The following is a 15,784-nucleotide window of genomic DNA, read 5'->3' on the forward strand; positions in this document are numbered from 1 at the left end:
GCTGCTGGAGCTGCCCTGAGGCCCCAACTGGGGTTCCTTCCTCCCGCGCCCTGGGGTTGGACTGGTAAGGGAGAAGGGGAGTAATATGACGTGTCAAATTCTGCCCAAGGTGGAGGCTGCACCCTGTTCCCCCTGTTTGGCCGAGGTGCCCTGCAGAGGCGATTTGCATTTCTGGGTGATCATTCTCTAGGCGCCTGGTCCGTCCACACTGTCTGCAGTGACCCTGCTCCGTCAACTCTGAGCTTGGCATCTGAGGCCAGCCCTGCACACCCTGCCCTGCAGTCAGGCCCTGGCGGGGCAGTACCGACGTCTGGCTTTGCTCCACTCCCCTCCCGGTCTCTGCCCCTTTCCCCAGCTGGCCCCCTGGGAACAGGACACTTGCTGTGACCCAATGGCATCTGCTTATTTGTCCATTTGCTCCTCTCATGAGCCACAAGGGTGGGGACTTCCCTGTATCATCTTGGGTCCCCGGGGTCTGGTGTGGGGCCAGGCATTTCTTTAGCTGAACTGGACATCAGGGACATCAAGATGTACAGCCCCAAGGTCATGAGTGTTTTGTCAGGAGCCTTAGCCCAGCCTGGAGCCCTCTCCGCATGTGGCCTCTTATAGGAGTGACGCAGCCCCATGCGGTGCTAACAGTGGCAGCACTGAATGTCGGATGGGGCTGAGCCCAGCCACTTCCACAATGGCTGTAGTTCCTACCTCTTGGTCCCTGCTAGGAAAACGTGAAATAGCCCAGAGTGGGGGTGGGCAGAAGAGTTGCAGGCTACCCAAGGCTGAGACGAGCAGAGTTGAGACCTGGGGAGCGAGGCGCAGGACACTTACAGGTGGGGATGTGAGCAGGCACCCCAGAGAGTGAGCACCCCAGCCAGCACCCATCTACTCCCTCACTGGGGTCTAAGTTCAGCCCTGAGAGCTAGGCTGTGGGTGGGTAGAGTCACAGCCCTAGCACTGGCGTGAGGGGTGGCCCTGGGCCAGGTAGGGTGAGTATCTGCCTGCTCTCATGCCCCATCCACTTCTCCTGCTGCCTCCCCAGTAGAGGCCCCCCTCCATTTCACAGATGGGAAAATGGGGCTCTGTTGTCTGGAGACTCTCCCATATCCTCCCCTGCCTCTGCCATCCCCTGCTTTGTCCCTTCCCCTCCGGAGGCCCTGCCTTGGTCCTGGTCACTTCCTGGTAGGCACCAGCTCCTCCTCTATGCCTGAGCTCAGGGCATGGCCACCTAGTTTTCTGGCTCCTCCCACTTACTCCCCTCCCCAGTTAACCTCTCTGATCCCAAGTGTGTCTCTCCAGCAGGGAGGAGGGCTATTGCAGCCAGGGATCCCCTTTCTGAGGCTTGGGACCCATTATTGGGCAGCTCTGGGACAGGTGGACGGTGACTTGGCCTACACTCGGTCCAGCTGCAACCCTCGGAACCCGCTTGGTTTGGCGGTGTCTCCTAGGGGCCCTCAGGTATTTCAACCTGTAGGACCCAAACCCAGTCCTTCACCTGCTGCAGGGCCAGCCCTGGACACCCCTGCCCCTGCCTGATTTGGAGCAGCCAATTCAGCCCCTGTCATTGGACTCTGGCCCCTTGTGCTCAGCACAGAAGGTCAGACCTCAGCCTCCTGCCTGGACAGGGCCAGGTCACCACCACCCACCCCCAGCTCCCTTGGGTTCCCAGCAAGATCCCGTCCTCCCTCGTACAGCTCCCTGGGCTCTGGGACCTGGGGTCCAGTCCCCACTCCTCATGGGGAGGAGTCCCCCCCAAGCCCCAAGCAGTTGACCCCCGCACCGGGTGGGGGGTGGTCCACTCGCCCCTAAGCTCTGCAGGCCGGGCTTGGTCTCCCCAGCCTCTTCACTCTCTCCACAGCTCCCTCCACCTACCTGGCCCTGAGGGCTCCCCAGGGAAGCCATTTCCTCCCAGGAAGCCCCCTCCTCTTCTCGCCCCTGCCCTTAAACCAAGGAATCTGGGCCTACTATTAGGGAGAGGGTGATGGCGGAGGAAAGAGCCTCAGAGGAGGCCAAGTGTGAAGCACCCGGTCTCCTGTGCCCCCCAGCCCCCAAGACGACTTCTGGGCCACCGGGGTCCAGACCTGGTCCAAGGGTCAAGGTCCCCCTGGGAAGTGCCTGATAAGTACCCTGGAGGCCATTTGGAAGCAAACACAAGTTTCCCTGGTGCCCAGCAAGCCCTCCTCCGCCTCCCCTGCTCCTGTCTTGGCCGGGGCCTAAGTGGCACTCACGGGGCAGGGGTGGGGCCGCCCAGGATCAGGACCACGGGGCTGGGGGGGGGTGGACAGCGCCCTTTCCACCTGGATCGCTGGGCCGCGGGGTGTCACAGGGAGGGACACGCAGGAGGAACGGACACGCTACCTCACTCACGGGCGAGAACTAAGCACCTACTGTGGACCCGGCGTCTAAGCCCGCGACAACGCCAGCCTTCGCCCCCCAGGGGCCTCCTCCGGGACCGCGGGGGCCACGTGCAGTTCTCCGCCCAACCTGAGGTCCCGGCCCCGCCCCAAGCCCAGCTCGGACCCCCAGGACTGCGGGAGCCGCCGGGGAGGGGCGGTGCCGGCCCGGGGCGGGGCCAGGAGGAGGGCGGACTGGGCGGGCGCGGACGCGGGCGGGACGGAGCTGCGGGCGGCCGGCCTCGCGGGCTGGAGCGCCTGGCGGCCGAGTGGAGCCGCCGCCTCGACCCAGGGCCCGCGGGCCAGGAGAGCGCTCGGCGGGTAAGTCTCGGCGGCGGGTCTCGGCGGGTCTCGGGGGTCTCGCGGTGGGGGGGCGGTCTTGGCGTCTGGAAGGGGCTTGGCGGGTCCTGGCGGTCTGGGGGCTTTCGGCGGGTCTCGGGGGAGGCTCGGGTCCCGACAGGTCTCGGCGGGTCTCGGGGGAGTCTCGGGGAAGTCTCGGGGTCCCGGCAGGTCTTGGCAGGTCTCGGGGGAGTCTCGGGGTCCCGGCAGGTCTTGGCGGGTCTCGGGGGTCTCGGGTGCGCAGCAGCCTCCCCCGGGCCCCGGGGCCTCCTGTCCTTGCCAAAGGACGCACGGGGCCTGGGTACGGCGGGCACTGCCCGAGGGAGCGCGGCTTCGGGGCGGGGGCCGGGTGTCCCTTGCCGGGGGCTCAGGGGTGGGAGGCGGTACGACGCGTCTGTTTCGCACCCCTCGCGCCCCTCTGGCCCCGCCGCGGGACCCCTTTACGCGATTCTCCCCACAAGACTCAAAGGCTGCGGCGGCCACTCGCTCTCCGCCCTTCCCGGAATCCAAACTTCCCTTCCCTCTGCAGCGGCCGCGCTTCACGGAGGGCAAGAAAAGCCGCCGACTGGCGCTGATTCACACTAAAGTGTGAGTGACTGATAGCCGGGCGTCTGAGACTCTCATGGGCAACAGGGAATCTCAGGGATGGCAGAGGGACTGGAGGAGTTAGGGGGCGGGGACAGTTCCTTCCACCTGTGTACCGGCCTCCCTGCAGCCCAGCACTTTCCCGCTGCTTGGCTCCCTGGGGCCATTGAGGGCCTGAGCCCTGCTGTGGGAGCTTTGTGCTGGTGCTCCATTCCGTGAGCACCTCCTATCCCCTCTCTGTGCCTCAGTTTGCTCATCTGTTGACACTGGGGACAGCTATGCCTCCTGGTCTAGTGGCCACACTTAAGTCCTTCGAATTGGCTGTGGCCATGGGCGGGTACTCCGTGTGGGCTGCTGGGGTGGACAGCCTGCCTGGATGGCACGTGTGTGGCCTTGCAGGTGACATGAGCTGGTGATGAAATGTGTAGAATTCCTTCCACACCCGCCTGAAGGCAGGGCCCACGGCCTCCTCCTGACCGAAGCAAGACTCTGGGTTCAGGTCAGCCCTGCACCAACTCCATGTGCCTGGGCAAGCCCCTGCCCTCACTGGCTCAGGCCCTGTGGGACCAGAGGAGGGGCTGGGCTCCACCCCCTCCTGGTTCTTCCCACTCTGTCCACTGTCTCCTTTACGTAGACACCCTTGAAGGGCCCTCTTGGAGCCCAGCCTCAGGGCCCCACTCCCAGCACTCCACTCCTGGAAGGACAGGAGGCCTGGGACGAGGGCTGCAAGGGAGTGAGGATTCTGTCTACACCCTCTCCCTGCCACCTGCCAGGCTCCCATTGCCTGGCTCTGTGCCCTACATTGGGCACACCCTGGAGGGGGCAGGCAGAAGGAAGACAGATAGGCAGCGGTGTCTAGGAACTGACAGCCAGGGCCATCTGGTGAGAGGGGTGCTGACAGGGGGCCTGGCCTTTCGGGGAGTCCCCAGGCCTCATGGGTCATGGGGGAGCCCACCAAGGAGGCTGGCCGGGAGAGGCAGACAGAGGGAGGGCAGGCTCTGGGCCTGCCTCGGCCCTTTCTGGACAGAGGAAGCAGGGTGCTGAGTCAGCTGGAGCTCCCCACCCCCCAAGGGATGCATGCACACAAGCAGGCCCACAGATGGGAAGTCCAGGGACCCAGAGAGACGAGATGGCCAGCCTTGGTTCCTGAGGGGCAGGGAGGAAGGGCTCAAACTCAGCCAGGATCTTGGGTGTGAACTCAGATGCCACCAGGTTCCAGCTGTGTGATCATGGCCAGAGGCTTCGCCCTGCTGCGCCTCCATTTTCTCATCCATGACCTGAGGGCTGTGAAGCACTTTGGACCTGGTGGGTGGCTATGAGTGTCCGTGGGGGGAATGGTGGTGTTGGTGACATGTGCTTGGTATTCAGTGACAGTGGGTCGCTGAGGGTGCTCTCCCTGGTCCTCAGGGCCGCTGTATGTCCTGTCTTGGGTGGGGACAGGGCCTGGCCTGGAGAGGCCTGGGTGAAGGGCAAGGCTCCCAGGTTCCTGCCCACATTGGGCTAAGGCCTGAGTCCATCAGGAGTGGCCAATGTTGGGAAGCCCCTGGGTCTTCCTGGGTTCTGTCCTCAAAAGCTCCCTTGTGGGGACACCCCAGGTCAGTGACTATGTGTGGCAGGCTCTGCCCTCCTCACTCTCTGGCCTCCATAAGCCATGGGCACGAGTATATGGTTCTATTTTTTTTTTTTTTTTTTTTTTGAGGCGGAGTCTTGTTCTGTCACCCAGGCTGGAGTGCAATGACGTGATCTCGGCTCACTGCAACCTCCACCTCTCGGGTTCAAGTGATTCTCCTGCCTCAGCCTCCCGAGTAGCTGGGACTACAGACGCGCACCACCACACCCAGCTAATTTTATTTGTATTTTTAGTAGAGACGGGGTTTCACCATGTTGGCCAGGACGGTCTTGATCTCTTGATCGCATGATCTCCCCGCCTCCCAAAGTGCTGGGATTACAGGCATGAGCCCCCATGCCTGGCTGAGTATATAGTTCTTTAATAACCAGGTGGCTTGGCCATCACTGTGCAGCCTGGGCAGGTGAGGACAAGGGCAGGCTGGCAGGGAAAAGACGGGAAATTTGCCACAAGGTGAGAGCTGTCCTACCCCAGACGCAGTGGGGCGGCTCCCACCCCTTGGTCCAATGAATACAGGGTGTGCCGTCAGGAGGAAGGATCTGAGCCGGGCGGGCAGCCATGCAGGTACAGACAGACTGAGCCAAAGGCGGGCGGGTGGCAGACCAGTTTGACGGGAGTGGCCTGTGCATGCCAGGTGTGGTGAGGGTATGGAGGGGCCTGGCAGGCAAGGAGAAGGAGCCGTGCAGACCCTGGAATCCTTCCTCCAGGATAGGCGGCTCCTCCCCAGAAGGCCTCTGCATTCTTCCGGTGGCCCTGTCTGGACACCCAGGGGCTGGAGACAGTCCCACGTGTGGGCTGCCTAAGTCCCAGAGGGGGTGGTAGGGAGCATTTTGGGCTCACTGGCTGGCCCCCCTCCCTGGGGCACTGGAGCCCTCCTCACCACCCCTTGGCCTGTGCATGGGAGGGCAGACAGGATGGTGCCAAGAGCAAGGGACTGCCTCTCGGCCATGGGCCAGGAGACCTGAGCCTTGTAGGCGAGTTGCACTTCCTGACCCTCAGTTTCCTATTCTGCAAAACGGGATGACAGAAATCCCTGGCTCTGGGCCACGCTGCTGGATTTGGGTTCTGTGCCGGGCCCCTGACTACACTCATCCTTCAAGGGTGATGCAAGAGAAGCATGTGCCCAGGTTCGGGGCGGGTGGAGACCTGGGTCAGACAGGAGCTCGAGGTGGTGCAGGCTCCCAGGAGGGGAGAAAGGTGCCCTCCCCCACCCTTCTCTCTTCTCCCCAGGCTCTGTAACTTCCAAGGCCATGAGAGTGGTCAGGCCCTGCTTGGTCTCCCGGCCCCCGATCACAGATCATGCTGGAACTGCTGGCCCCAACACCCAGAGGTGACTGGCCCTTTCTTCATGGATTCCAGTCACATCTGGTCCATCTTTGCCAGCTGGCCTCTGGGAAGAATGTGGGCTCGGCCACTTGGAGCAGTGGCCTGGGGAGATCAGAGGAGCCCCGAGGGGTTGGCAGAGCAGCCTTGTGGCATCCATACCCCCATCCCTGTAGCCAAGCTGATTCCAAGAAGTGCCCTCTGCTTCCTTCTGAATCAGATGTTTACTGCACTCCTGCTGAGCCTGCTCCAGGCAGCTGGGTGGGGTGTAGGGTGCCTGTCTGCTCAAGCCTGCAGAAGGAGGCCAGGTCCCCGCCCCAGGGTCAGCCGGGCTGGCAGGCAACAGTCTCAAGAAGGCAGTGTGCGTGCCATGGCACACGGGGCTGAGGCAGCGAGGCAGGGGCCGAGGGAGGCGGCACAGAGCTTCTCTCAGGCACCAGAGGGGAGCTGAGTTCTGGGCTCAGAGCAGGCTTCGTCTGAGGGCTTCAGCGTCCTCCTTGTGAAATGGGGTGAAAGTAGGTCTAACTCATGGGAGGCCAGATCCCCAGGCCCAAGCTGGGGCCTCCCTGCCCTTGACCCTGTGTGAATGTGCAGCTCCGTTTGGGGCAGTTCCTTCAGCCTCGACCCAGGGGTGTTGTAATCTAGTGATGCTCTTCTGTGGCATTTGAGGGCCCCGGGTCCCCATGCCCTGGGCTGCCCCCTGCAGCCCTGCCCACTGTCCTGAGCCAGGCATAGGGGTGGGCCCTTGCTGCTGGCTGCCCCTGGACAAAGTGGGAAGCGGTCATGGGCCAGTCTGGGAACCTAGAATGCTGGGCGGTCCTTGGCTTTGTCTCAGCTTTGGGAGTCTGGGGCAGTGGTGCGCCATTGCCACCCACCCTGGTCTCTGCCTCTGGGGCAGTGGTGGACCTCCTTCAGAAGGCTGCTGCCCAGCCCCGGGCCCCGCTCATGCAACATTGGGTGCCTGTGTACTGGGCCCTGGGCTAGGCATGCACTGCAAGAGCAGACAGGCCACAGGTCACAGGGCAGGACTGCTGGCAGGTGCCTATGGGTAGCAGCTCGCCTGCCTGGCCCACCTTGCCACTCTCTCCCTTAGAAGCAATTTCAACTGAAGACATAAGTGTCTGTCCTGCTTGGTGCTCAGGGTACCCTCTCTGGCCACCCCCAACTCCACCCTGAGCTGGGTGCCTTCCTGAGCCCCCAGCCTGGTCTGTGGCCACCATGCATGTTGACCCATCCATGGTGACCTGTCCGACTGCCCCTCCTGCTTGGGAACTCAGGAAGGACAGGGTCGCGTCTGAGTGCCCATGCCCTGGTGGAGCCCACGTGGGCCTGTCCCAGAGGAAGTGTGAGGGGAGTGTGGGCTCTCCCAGCCTCCCACTCCTGGGCAGGGAAGTGACGCGGGCAGCGGGCAGGCTGTGCCAAGCTCTTTGAAGGTGGCTTGTCACTCTCCCACACCCCCGTGTTTAACTCTCTACTGAGCATCAGAGCCTAATGTGCCAGTCAGCCTGGCAGCTGTCGCCCAGTTGGTGGAGTTTCCAATCAGATAATATCAGACTGTTGTGCTTTGGCCTCCCACGAAACTCTTCAGGTTTCCATCAGAGCCTCCTCCCTTCCCCCTGTGGGCTGCGCTGTGACAGCCACCGCTGCCTGCCACCCGGCAGCAGGGACCCAGCTGCTTCTGGGCCTGGTCTCGGTGGCCCTGGCAGCGGTAGATGGGAGGACCAAGGCCTGGTGAGGAAGGAGCCGCCGAGCTGAGTCGGTGTCCCCTGTCCTCTCCCTGAACGAAAGTGCTTTCTTTCTCTGTAGCTGCTCTTCCTAAACGTGTGTGTTGGTGCAAGATTGGAGTTAGCCTGGCCTCCCTGTGCCACCAGGGTTTTGGGTCCCAAAGAGCTGGCACCTGAGGCAGGTCCAAGCAAAAGGCCGGATTTCTCACCGTTAGGAGGGCAATGGGGAAAGATCCAGAAAAGCTGGCCTGGAAGCCCTGAGTGGCAGGTGGGGGGACACAGCCCTGCATGGAGACCAGGCTCAGAGCCAGAGGAGGCAGGCCAGGAAACTCAGCACTCATCTCCTCTCTCGGAAACGCCCCTCCCTGACCCCAGCTGCTTCCTCTCCTCCTACTTGAGGCCAGAAAGGGAAGCCCCTTTCCAGTGGGGCGAGTGGCTGGCGCTGCCCCAGGCGGTCCGCTGATGGCTAGGCAGATAGTGCTGGGGCCTGGCCTCGCAGGCAGATCAGTGGTCAGCAGAGTGAGTTTGACCAGGGCAGAGGGGAAGATGATGTGGCTGCATCCCCCAAGCAGGGGGAAGTGACTTTCCGTTGCCGTCACCTCCTGTGGCCTCAGGCGTTCCCAGGCTGAGACCTCTAGGAACACAGGTGCTGCCTGGCTCAGGTGGCTCCACCAGGCCAGGCCGTGTGACCTGGGCATCCTCCACCTTCTCTGGGCAGGGCAGGGACAGGAAGTGCAGCCTCATGGGATGCGTGAGGGTGAGGGGGTGCCCACCCAGCTGCTGGGGCGGGATGTGTGGGAGTGGCCCCCCAGGAACTGCACGCAGCACGGGGCCTCGGAACCTCCAAAGCCGGCCTCAGGTCGTTGAGGCCTCCGGGCTGACCAGGACTAATGGCGCTCAGGGGTGCAGCCTCAGTCTCCACCCGCCACCCATACCGGCCCTGCCTCAGGACTTTGTTCCTGCTGTACCCCTGCTGGCTGCCTGTCGCCACAGGTGGCTCCTTCCTCCCCACCGGAGGAGCTGCTCCCAGGCGGGACCCTGGGGGTGGAATCTCTGAAATGCCTTCCCCTCGGGACCCTCACCGCGACTGGACCTCGCTCAGCTTCAGACCCTGGGCTGCAGCTGCCTAATGAGGTGGGATGGGGCCCTGGGTGTGTAAAGTGGAGGGAGGAGCAGTGGCTGCCTCTGAGCCCTGAGCCATCCTGGGGTCCTGGGTGCTGGCTTCAGGAAGGTTCGCTACTTGGGGCGGGGGCTCTCTGAGATCAATCTTCCCATTTTCTTGAGGATGTGACCAGGAGGGTGAAGTTTTGTGGTCGGAGTGGCTGTGCCTGCCTCTGGGGCAGGAAGTTGCTGGGGAAGGAAGAAGATTGAGAAAGGACCCCCAACCCCCACCTCTGCAGAGGACCTAGCGGGCCTTGCCCCATGCCAGGGTTCCTGCCAGCTGGCATCAAGGGGACAGCTGTTCCAGGGCTGGGGTCCTGAGAAGCAGGGGGGGACCCACTTGGCACCCAGGCCCCCTTGAAGACCTACCCAGAGCCGCCCTTGCGGCAGGCAGGGTCCTAGCCCTTCCAGTACGAAGCTGGGAAAAGGCAGCACCAAAGATGCCAGGGGCGCCTCACGGATCCCCCTGGGGGGCCTCCTTGAGGGGCAGTAGGAGGAGGGGCCAGGCTGAGGGCTCGAGCTGTGTGAAAGACACCCTGGTTTCGAAAAGAGAGAGGGGCTGGAGAGGTGGGGCCCAAGGGCCTGGCGGGGTTTCCAGCAGGGGCTGGCTTATGTTTTCAAGCTTACTCTGGGGTCTGGAGACCACCACCGAACATACACCCTCCAAGCAGTGGCCACAAGAAGACCATGAGAAGCTCGGGCAGGGTCTAGCGGAAGGATGGGGGCTGCCACAGAGAGAAGTGGGTTTGTGGAGGCTGCGGAAAGCTGGGTGGGAGTGGAGGAGGTGACGTGACCAGGATGGGGTCGGTGACCCCTGCACAGGGGCTACTGGGGATGAAAGGGGAGGGAGAAGCAGACTGGTGAGATTGGGGTGGCATTGGCCCTGGTGGTACTGACTATCCCCGGCTCAGTCTCCCTCCTCCTCGGCTGGTTTTTCTGGCAGACAGTGGCATGGTCCAGAGCTGCCTCCCTGGGGAGGGAAAGGGCATCCGAAAGTCACTCCTGAGGCTGTGTCCCCAGAATGTCCACCGGGCTGTGCCACCTCCCTGGCTGTGGTGGTTGGGGGCCCTGACTAGAGCCATTGACTAGAGGAAGGACCTGGCCTGGAGTGCCATCCCCAGGGAGCAGTAAGGGCATTGGGGGTGTCTTGGGGTGACCTGGCCTGGGGCAGAACGCCAGGCAGGGGTTTGCAGGTGGGTAACGGCATGAGGAACTCCTGGAACAGCCTGAGAGGTGTCCGGTGAGGTAGAGCATGGGTGGCCTTGAGCCCTGAGGCTGAGCCGAGCTGTCTCTGAGAGCCACCTCCACTGAGGCTGCAGCAGAAGGGCTGTGACAGGCTGGCTCCGAAGAGGAAGGAGCTGGGCTGTGGGCGGCCTGGGCTTGGGAAGCGGGCAGGACAGTTGCATGGTTGGGGGCGGAGAGGAGGAGAGGAGGAGATCCTGATCCGGACTCTGCCCCTGCCTGTCTTGACCGCGGAGGACCGGGACCAGACTGCAGGGGCGCAGGGAGCCTGCGGGAGACGCTGGGGGCTGGGCTCCTTTCCCGGCAGCCCGGGCCCACCGCCAGACCCTTGTCCTCACTGGGCCTCTGAACAGTGGAGCATTGTGAGGGGCCTGGGAACGTTCAGGTCACCCAGGCCCCCTCCGGGCCACGCTGAGGGTGAGGACAGGAGCCAGCGGGCATGAGTCACCCCGTCCCCTGCCCAGGCCCTGAGGCTCTGGGGTTCCCAGGCTGAGGAGGAACACACAGCTCTCGGTTCCCCAACCCGGGGTCTGGCCCACTCCTTCTTCCTTCTTTTTGCCCCTCTGTCAGCACCTCTTCCTGTGGCCTCCCTCTGGCTCCTGGGCCTGCCTGCATCTCCCTTCCCCTGTCCGGCCAGAGACCCCGGTCTAGGAGTGGCTGTGGCCTGCTCTCCCACCCCGCTGCCTGTCGCAGCCCCAGCAGAGGGGCTGGCCTGTCACCTTGAGCCCACCTGTGCTGGCCTGTGAGTGGCCCCAGGAGGAAGCCAGTGCAAGGACAAGACCCAGCCTAGACAGGAAACCTTCTGAGGCCAACCTAAAATTTACTAAGGAATAAAAAATGACAAGAAGCAGAAGGCGAGGGAATAAAATAATAAACCCAGAGGGTAAAAACGAACAACATCCGAGAAAAAAACCCATGTTTGAAAACAGTTTAAAAATATTAGCCAGGCACGGTGGCTCATGCCTGTAATCCCAGCACTTTGGGAGGCCGAGGCGGGTGGATCACCTGAGGTCAGGAGTTCAAGACCCGTCTGGCCAACATAGTGAAACCCTGTCTCTACTAAAAATACAAAATTAGCTGGGTGTGGTGGTATAAGCCTGTAATCCCAGCTATAGGAGGCTGAGGCAGGGGAAGTGCTTGAACTGAGGAGACAGAGGTTGCAATGAGCCAAGATCGTGCCACTGCATTCTAGCCTGGGCACCAAAGTGAGACTCTGTCTCAAAAAAAAAAAAAAAAAAAAAAAAATATATATATATATATATATATGTCTGTGTGTGTGTGTATGTATGTATATATATGTGTGTGTGTATATGTGTGTGTGTGTGTGTATACATATATATATACACATACATACATACATATATATACACACAGACACATAACGTTAGGGAAAAGGGATCACAGCAAATGCATTAAGACAGCAGAAAGACCTAACCTCAAGTGCTGAAATGAGTGGACAGAGGGAAGGGACCCTGTTGTGCTGACTCAGCCTTGGTGGGTCCCAGCCTGTGGCACCTGCTGACAGATGGTGACGGGGTTCCTGGGTAAGCGAGGGGCCCAAGGACTCCCAGTGGTGCACAGAGGAGCTGTGATGGGGGCTACGCCTGGGCCCCAGCGTCCTTTGCCCTGACCCAGGAGCTTGTCCAGATAAAATGCCGTAAAGTGCCTGGGCTGAGCCCGAGGTGTGTGCAGGAGCTTCATGGTTTTTTTTTTTTTTTTGAGATGGAGTCTCGCTCTGTCGCCCAGGCTGGAGTGCAGTGGCGTGATCTCGGCTCACTGCAAGCTCTGCCTCCCGGGTTCACGCCATTCTCCTGCCTCAGTCTCCCGAGTAGCTGGGACTACAGGCACCCGCCACCACGCCTGGCTAATTTTTTGTATATTTAGTAGAGACGGGGTTTCACCATGTTGGCCAGGATGGTCTCAATCTCTTGACCTCGTGATCCACCTGCCTCGGCCTCCCAAAGTGCTGGGATTACAGGTGTGAGCCACCGCGCCCGGCCTAGCTTCATGGTTTTGTGCGGTCCAAGGGAGGCCACCAAGGCCGCCATGGTACAAAAAGTACCACAGTGATGAGTAAAAGGGACAGATGATGCAGGACGCTCAGGCCACTTACTGCTATACGGTCCCCAGGCCTACCCTGTAGGGCTTACACAGCTGCCTACACAGGGTGCCCATTGTGGTGGCTCCTGACCTCTCCCGTTGGCTCTGGGTGGGAGCAATGGGGCTGGGTTTCTCTGACTGGCACCCCTACTGCATCCCACCCCAGCAGGAGCCCCATGGCCTCGGCATCTCCACTCTGTTCCTTTGTTACCTGGCCCTGGTGCTGGGATCTGGGATAAGCAGGGTGCTCTCCACTTCCAGGGCCTAGGGACCCAGTGCTAGGCCAAGTGCCTATGGCAGAGTGCTTGGGAATGGTCTGGTTTGGTCCTCAGAGTCCTCTTGCTAATAAGCGCAGAGGGGGAGGAGGGAGCAAGGCTCATGGAGTGAAGTGACTTGCCCCTAGTCTCCAGCTTAAGGGAGCAAGGCTGGGACTGGAGCCCAGGCGTGAAGGGTGCCCAGGAGCTCATCCTAGGGAAGGTCTGAGATGCTGTCTGCCTCACCTGGGCATGTGGCGTGGACTGGTGGTTCTAACTAGGACCCACCTCTGTCTCTCATGTCAGAAGGTGGGTGCCTTCTCTAACCTGCAACCCCAGGGCCTTTGTACAAGCTGTGCTCTGTCTGAGACACCCTATGTAATCCCATGCTTGGCTAACTCACGTGGAAGATGGCTCCCAGGACGCTGGCAGATGTGTCAACGTGTCTGGGTGGAACAGATGTCACAAGGATGTGAGTCAGAGGTGGCTGCCTCCCCAAGAGATTGGGAGCCCAGACAGAGGGTGACAGTAGCTTGGATCCCGGGTGCAGGGTGTGGCGTTTGCCTGTAGGCGCAGTGCCTGAGTGCATCCCCTGTGCCCGATACCACGAGACTTCAGGCCGAGTGGAGTGACACTGTGCAAGAGAGACAGGGTCCAGCTGACCAGCCTCACCATGACTCCGGCCCAGCCCAGTGAACAGGTGGGCTACCTTCCACCATTCCCTGGCCTCGTTTCCTGCTCTCAGTTTCCTCGGCTGCCTGGTGGGTTTCACTGCAAATCTCTGGGGGTCTCCTTCTGTCCCAGCACCGCCTGCTCCTGTTCCTCATCCGAGTCTCTGCGGATGCGTGGACCCCGCCCTCTGTGCAGCCTCAGCACTAAGTCCTGGGTCCAGCAGCTCCTGGGACTGCCCTAATTACTCCTGGGGAAACTGAGGACTGGGGCTCTGCTTCTTTGCCAGAGTTTTCTCTCAGGTGAGCACCAGACCACTCTTTCTTCAAGGGAACCAGCAGCATCGAGCGGGACCCAAAAGGGGGCTGTGGCCTGGGAGAGCTTCCCAACTAGCCTCCCCAGGGGCTCTTGGGATCAGTTTAAAACAGAAGCAGCTCCTAACTCCTCAAGGGTGGGCTGGAGCCCCTGCTTCCCCAGGCCTTCCTGTCCTGCTGAGCTGGGCCCTGCAGTAGCTTCCTCCCTGTACCCCACATGGCATGGCCCACCCTGAGTCCCCTGGCCTCCTGCCCAGAGCCCTGCCCGCTCCACAGAGGCTGGGGCCCACCCCCACTGTCCTTGTCCTTCTGAGAGTGGGCCTGGGGCTTCTCCTCTCCTTACCCACCCCAGAGCCAGGCTCAGCAGGAAATGCCTGGTAGGGGCCCTGCCAGGGCCATAAGGCTTTCGGGGCACCCTCAGGTTGTGTGGTAGGGGTGGGCCAGGTGGTCCCAGGTTCTGGGTGACACTTGCCACGCTGGCTGGGTAGCCAATCGTTGCAGCTCACTCAGCCTCGAGCTCCTAATCAGGAGAACAAAATGAGCAGTGGCAATGGAGCGGGCACGGAGCTGGCGCATGAGCGGGCACGGAGCTGGCGCACTCAGAACACAGTGGACTTTTCCTTGGGGGCTCCCTGCCCCTCCCTTGGTCCAGCGGCCCAGCCCTCCTATCACAAGAGGTGACTGGGCAGGGAAGCACCCCCAACCTTCACACCCACTGTGCCCGTGGCCCAGGAGTCCCATGCATCCCAGGAGGGTCTGGTTGGCGGGAGCCCTCTGCTTCTGCTTCCTCTAGATGAGGAAGGTGCCCGGCAGATTTCCCACCTAAGCACAGCCCCCGGGCCCGGAGGGTCAGCAGCCAGGCTGGTGTGGGCGTGGAGTGTCCCGGCCACAGCTGATCTGCTCGGTGACTGCTGCTGCCCTTGCCTGTCGATGAGGATGCTGGGGCTGGGAGGTCACCCTGGAGGCTCAGGCGGTGCTTGGTGGGTGCAGAGCCCCTGGAGTGCCCCCCTCCTGCAGCCAGGTGTCCCCCGAGATGGAAGAAGTGGGGTGCCTGGGGCTGGCTAGATGGTGTAATTCAGCACATGAGCCCGTGAGCTAGCCCCCACGGAGAGTAGGGGTTCCAGCCAGCTGGGGTGTGGACGAGGTCTATTCATGCTGCAGGAGGCACCTGGTGCCAGTGTCATGCTGGGCACTGTTCAGGCGCCAAGGACATGGGGGACGGACATGCAGAGATCTGTCCCCACAGAACTGGTGTCAGAGGAGGGGCAGATAGCCAACAGACACGCTGAAAATGCCACAGCGTCGGGGGGTGCCGGGTGGGGGCTGCCTCTCTGAGGAGTGGGGGCCCTGCCGTGGACTGAGCCTGTGTGGGAGAAGGGCCAGGGCCTGCGGATTGGGGTCCAGCCCAGGGGAGTGTGGTCTAGATGAGGGGCCAAGGGGCAAGGGCAGGGCAGAGGACGTGGAGAGGGTGGCGTTCCAGGTGGAGGGCACCGCTGCTGCCAAGGTGCGAGAGGGAAGGGGTGTGGCACTGGGAATGTGGCTCTGTCTGTGCCGAGGGCCGGGGGGAGACACGTGTTCTGGAGGCCAGGCCCCGCAGGCACCAAGGGAAAGCCCGGCTGGACGCTGATCAGGGCGGTTCCTCCCTTCCCTTGACGCCAGAGCAAGCTCAGCAGCCAGCTGCCCCACCTCCACTGCTCAAGTGAGGAAACTGAGGCTCAGAGTGGGCCACAGGCCAGGAGGAGGGGATTGAGCCAGGCTTGTTCCCACCAAAGCCTGCACACTGACCACGGCTCTATTCTGCCTGCCAAGAATGGAGGCGTACACCGAGCAGCCTTCAGGTGGGAGCCACTGGGTGGGGCAGGACTGCCGCCCCCCTCGGGACCCTGCAGGGCTGGGGCATAGGGTGCCCAGGCTGGCTGCGGTGGGGCACAGTGAACCCTTTCAGGCCAGGAGAGGCGAGGCAGTGTGGGGAGGAGGTGGGCCTCAGCCTTGGGTGGGAGCCAGGAACTTGGGGTGGTGGACCCGGCCCACCCCACACATCAGGACTCTGGAGAATTTT

At 62.0% G+C, this 15,784-nt stretch overlaps 1 protein-coding gene across 2 annotated transcripts in view; it reads left to right on the top strand.

Moving 5' to 3' along the window:
- The first annotated feature begins 2,592 nt into the window (after window positions 1–2,592).
- SH3BP2 (SH3 domain binding protein 2) overlaps window positions 2,593–15,784 on the top strand; it is a 40,625-nt gene continuing 27,433 nt past the window's right edge. The window contains exon 1 of one of the 2 annotated variants that reach the window (XM_055245753.2): window positions 2,593–2,708. The gene's annotated coding sequence lies outside the window, so the exon portion shown is untranslated. The remainder of the gene's footprint in view (window positions 2,709–15,784) is intronic. The other variant, XM_055245758.2, reaches the window with a different exon arrangement.

The sequence above is a fragment of the Symphalangus syndactylus genome, chromosome 16 (genome assembly GCF_028878055.3).
Source record: "Symphalangus syndactylus isolate Jambi chromosome 16, NHGRI_mSymSyn1-v2.1_pri, whole genome shotgun sequence".
In the NCBI taxonomy this organism is placed as follows: Eukaryota; Metazoa; Chordata; class Mammalia; order Primates; family Hylobatidae; genus Symphalangus; species Symphalangus syndactylus.